Source organism: Gymnodraco acuticeps, unplaced genomic scaffold (genome assembly GCF_902827175.1).
Source record: "Gymnodraco acuticeps unplaced genomic scaffold, fGymAcu1.1, whole genome shotgun sequence".
Classification (NCBI taxonomy): Eukaryota; Metazoa; Chordata; class Actinopteri; order Perciformes; family Bathydraconidae; genus Gymnodraco; species Gymnodraco acuticeps.
The window spans coordinates 114,889-120,837 of NW_022990450.1; positions in this window are offsets into that span (position 1 = coordinate 114,889).

Here is a 5,949-nt window from a genome sequence, read left to right on the forward strand (position 1 = left end):
CCTGACACATTGTCGCCCTGCACCGGCACCTTCCAGAAAGCTCTTGGAAGTTAGGACTGATTTGGCAGAGCTGGAACAAAACGATGAATAAAAAATCAAAACAAGAGATATTAAGATAGAAACAGCTCAAAAGACGAATTGTCTTTAGGTTTTAGAGATTGGATACTAAAACGGAATACCCATTCTTGTTTTACATCTGAAACCTATTTATTCTATCAGTCCAATATTTTTGTTTTATTATTTTTATTCTATCAAGCCAATATTTTTGTTTTATTATTTTTATTCTATCAAGCCAATATTTTTGTTTTATTATTTTTATTCTATCAGTCCAATATTTTTGTTTTATTATTTCTTATATACTTTATTTTTTGTATTCATTCATTTTAAAACTCTCAAACTGATATAACCATGGGTAAAATTGATGAAACGCTATTGAAGAAGTCAGAACATTTAAGGGGCCCCTAGGGAATAAGAATCGTAGTAACATTGTTAGCTGTGTTCATCTCAATTGGCATTTTCCTGGTTGGGTGGGGGGTACAGCATCGTGAAGAACCCGAATCCATTCGAGCTCTCGTAGAAAATGCCAATATCACTAACAAAACTTCAGCTGTGTTTAGGACATTTCCATTTACCCCCAGAGCCAAAAGATCAGCTGAGAGACTGAAGGAGGGGTTGGAAATACTCATCCCCAGAGGTGAAGCGGTTACGGTCAGTCTTGATGTGTGTGATGTGGTTGTATGTGGAGAGCTGCGAGATAAAACAGGCCATGACGTTTATGGGTGCATTCATGCTTGGGGACGGCCAGATGATAATTCATGGTGTCCCGGTTCAGAGAAGGTATACTGGAGTGCAAGGGCAGAAGGTAATAACAATCCCCCTGGTTTGGCGTTTAGGTCTCAGCTATCTTTTTCCAAAGGTCGCCATAGTGGAGATATGAGCAAACACAATCCAATAATAATTGCTTTTAAAAGCGCACTCACTCCCCATTTCAAGAAACAGGGAGACGTCACTGCATTCCATTTACTGATGGGGATAGAAGTTCCTGGAAAAGACCCAATGGGATCAATTTTAGTGAAGATAATTGACCCACCAGCAGATGTAATCCCTGATCTCGCCCCAACATATACTGAATCACCCTTTAAACCAGAACCAGAAATACCCCCTGCTAAATCTGTGAACAATCCACTGGTCACCTATCTGAGTACGACCTCTATACAGAAAGTCATAGCAGTGGAAACAGGATACGAGGACACGAATTATTGGTTAGACTGGGTTGTTTATTCTGTTAAGCAGAGCAAGATGGCGGACTGTCTGGCCTGTGCGGCTGCCCGACCAAGTTTAGGAACAGTGCCATTTCCATTTAACGCCCACAATGACCCAAGAGGACAACTCTGTATGTACAAACTCTATGGACAAAAATGCCCAGCAGATTGTGTCGACATTGCACAAAAGTATCCAGTGGTAAAAATAAATGACATTCCACCTGACTTCACGTCTTACGAGGGACTGTATGACTGCATCACAAGGGACTACCTAAAAGGTATAGAAGTAGGAACTCTTAAGTGGTGCAATTCTACAACGATTTTAAGTAACCAGGATTTTCTCCCAGGTATAACTATGCCCATTAGACAGTATCCCAGAACATATGTGTGGTGGTATTGTGGCACTAAAACCCTGTATTCAGTTTTACCACAGGATTGGACAGGGACCTGTGCACTGGTACAGCTAGTGATGCCTTTTTATGCAGTACCAATGACGGCCGAGCAACTGATAAACATGGCAGTCCAACCCAAAGCAACTAGAGCCAAAAGGTCAGTCTTTCCAGGGAGTTTTGATTCCACTGTGTACATAGACAGCATAGGGGTGCCCAAGGGAGTTCCGGACGAGTTTAAAGCTAGAAACCAGATCTTAGCAGGGTTGGAATCCATTTTCCTTTGGCCTACGATAAATAAGAATGTGGACTGGATTAACTATATCTACTACAATCAGCAGAGGTTCATAAATCACTCCAAGGACGCAATGAAGGGACTAAGCGAGCAACTGGACAAGACCAGCCAGATGTCTTTGCAGAACAGAGTGGCCCTAGATATGTTGCTGGCAGAAAAAGGGGGTGTATGCAAAATGTTTGGAACATTATGTTGTACTTTCATCCCAAACAACACCTCACCTGATGGATCAGTAACCAAGGCTCTGAAGGGACTCACTACTCTAAGCATGGAGTTAGCAGACAACAGCGGGATAGAGAAGAACCCCCTGTTTGTTTTTTTAGATGGTTGGCTGGGAAAGTACAAGGATTTCCTAGTGAGTGGACTGATGTCTGTGACAGGTGTGATCGTGATATTGGCACTGGGTTGTTGTTGTTGTTTCTCAACCTGCATCCGCGCTTTTGCAAACCGACTGATTAATGGGGCCCTCAACCAGAAATATGCTAGGGGTCAATATCACATGGGGGGACAGTTTCCAATGCTAGTCGAACAGGACGATCCACCCCCATATACAGATGTAGATGAAAATGATGAGTTAGTTTGAATGAGTTTAAATAATATGGATGTTCAGAGATGAGAATGTTCAATGAATATCCAGCCGAGGTGATTCTTTAAATGATGAAATCATGTGAAGAAGAAAAATGCTAAAATGGAGTGAATCCATTTCAATTTACTTATGCTATTCCAAGATAGTTTATTTTATTCATTATTATACTATACTATTCCAAGATAGTGTATTTTCATTTTTTATTATTACATTACACTGGTACAAGATATTGTATTCTATACTGTTCTAATATGATGGATCCCATGTTTTATAAATCATTGCTATTTTAAAATGGGTAGTTTCTTTTCACTTTGTAAAAACAAGTGCCTTAACACTGAGCGTGGTATGAGAACGGTTTCTGTGAAAGGAGGGAGGAAGAAATGTTCTGATACCAAGCCATTGCTGCTATTTTAAAGAGCCATATTGAATGTTAACACTAGAAGTTATGCAAAGGGGAAAACTTTTATGTTTGAACACAGTCAAAGTATTTTTGTATTTTTGTAAAATTGAGGCTATTTGAACCATTCCATTTTGATTGTATGTTTATGATATGAGTTATGTACTATGCAGAGTTCAGATGAAGAACTAATTGATTTCAGTATTATACACAACTTTTAGGTGTGTAAGGAGGGACTGTTAGAAATTAAAATCAATGTTTTGATGGCATAATGTACCTTAAATGTACCTTTAGTTTAAATGCTGTTTTATACTGAAAAACCAGACGTTCTTGTGCACAACCAGTTAGACTTTTATTCTGAAAAACCTTCACCTCCGGTTAGCATGAGGCTAATATACCATTTCCTATAGAGGTGAATTTAGCAGCGATATGATATGATGTTGCACACCGAAACCTACTGATTTCAACACTACAACTATAGACATCGAGATATTATTATTGTTGGATATTAAATGAAGGTACAGTTTATTTGAGTACGTTATCGTTTACAGATGTGGGTAGCATGTCACAACATTCGGAACGACCGGAAATCAAATTGCTGTGAAGGATTTCCTGTATTTTTTTGGAGTATTGATTACAGCGTTTAGAATGTGTTAAATGAAAAGTCATGAAAGAGTTAAGGAGGAGAAAAGGCGTGTTTAGATATATATTGAATGTACAATGTCTGTATCATGTGATATGCGTAACAACGGACATTAAATACACGGAGAGCCGGCCCCCAGGGAGGAGCCAGGAGAGGCTATATAAACAACGAAACCTGAGGGGTTCGGCCTCTTTTCTCTGCTAACAAGGGCCAGATGCACAGCTGTATTTCTGTTGGAATATATCCTGTTTGTGACTTTACCGCACCTTTTTTATTAATTAAAGTACCATTTTGAAAACATCTCAGAGACTCCATTTAGTCTCCTTTTTTAAGCTTCTCTTTCCTGGACGCGAGAATAACCATCACAGTTAACAGTGCTGAGCACAGCGCCGTCTGCTTTTTGCAGTACAGTAACTAAAGTAGGACTAAGCATACCGGTAGTTTCTGTGGACCTGTCTGCCCGTTTTGTGAGTGCACTGCGCGCGTGCGCACTTGTGTGGCATTGTTTGGGATGACCTAACTAGCGTCCCCCCAGTAAAAAAATACCCACTACACCACTGGAGGTCAGTGAGGTAGGGGGGCAGATGGTGGAGGGCTTTGAAAGTGAGGACCAGGAGTTTGTAGTGGATGCGGTGTGAAACGGGGAGCCAGTGGAGTTCTTTGAGGACCGGGGTGTTGCCATGATTGGGTGTGGGTGAGGAGTCCGGCGGCTGCGTTCTGGACACTCTGGAGTCTACTGAGGGATGCATAGGCGGCGCGTGAGGCTCAGGTTTGGGAAGGCTACTTTTTTTACCTGACGCTGCCATAAAACTGTTAATGTGCGCATTCAGACACTTTTTCTTTTACCAGCTGTATTCACCTTGCAGGTGCAACTATGTGGCTTGTATCCTGGATTTTATGTTTAAGTCATGGATGTTTAAAGTTCATATTTGTCTAATATTAGTTTACTTTTCATGAATGAAGTATGACGCTGCTAAATGTAGCTAACCCCGCCCCTTTCACGTGAACGCGCTCTCAGCTGGAGAGAGAAACCCTGGCTTGATTTACGGAGTTGATAACCAGCGTCGTAGGACCGCTTAGCGAGATCTCGTTTGTTAGGGTTAGTGAAGATAACTCAAATATATCCAGGGTCTGTTGAACTGGCTTCGTAGTACAGGGGACAGGTGGCTGCATAGCAGCGCTAATGTCAAAGACACATTATACATTATATTTTTCTTGCATGCAGTGACAAAAATATTTGGGAAGGCTTAGCCTTCCCTAGCCTGCAGTACCCGCCGCCCCTGGAGGGATGTAGTGCTGATGCCGTAGAGGAGGGAGTTACAGTAGTCAAGGCGGGAGGAGATGAAGGCGTGAATGAGTCGCTTAGCTGCAGGGCGGTGAGAGAGGTTACACAGCATGTGTGTGCCGAGAGGAAGTTCTGATTTGGGTGAACACTTAATTTCTACATTCAGTTAAATCTTTGATTTTCTCATGACGATATCTTTCAACTTTTACCAATCAGTACTCAAGATCTAACGATGTCCACATTTATCTTCCTAGAAATTATACAAAGAAATGTTTTTGGTTCATTTCGGCTCTTTCTCTTATATGTTCTCACCCTCACTATATGTCCACTGAGGCATCACTGAGGCTCCATTTCCTGGCTCAGCCGCGCGACGCCCTGTCAAACTGACGGTGTGGGAAAGTATAGCTTTGCTGAATGGATGTGACAGGTTAGCATTATTGAATATCACTGCCAGTGTTGTGTGATCTTCGAGAGACTATTCACTATGAACCGCGAGACCTAACTCCCACGGGACGTCCGGTATGACTTAAAGCTCAGATATCTAAAAGCTGCCCCTCTGGACCTGTGCCTTATGGAGCGTCTTTAGAGTTGTATGATTAAATGAGAAATCTATAGGCGTTTTTAATTTGTGTCCATCTATTTGATGTAGTCACATTGGCAGGGGATGGAGACACTATGTATCTCTTAATCATATAAGGAATTCAGAGTAGCTTAGCCAACTAGTTAGAAGAATCACAGATACCTTTCAATTTATTTCATTTCACATGCTTTAAAAAAGAAAATGTGACCCTCAGTGTTTCCGTCAGACCAGGGCTGAGAGCGTCCACCCGAGAGCGGGGTGGACGCTCTCAGGGTGGATTAAAGAAAAGAAAACTAAGTTTAATATTTCAAAATTAGTGATCTGTACGTAGTAGGGTTGTGCATCTTCACTGGTCTCACGATTCGATTCGATTACGATTATCCTGTCAACGATTCGATTCAATTCAATATCCCGATGCATCACGATTCATACCAATGCGTTGCATCCTCAATTTTCTATATTACTTGTTGGAGATTTGGAGGGATAACTAAAGTAGTATGCGAACCAGGGCA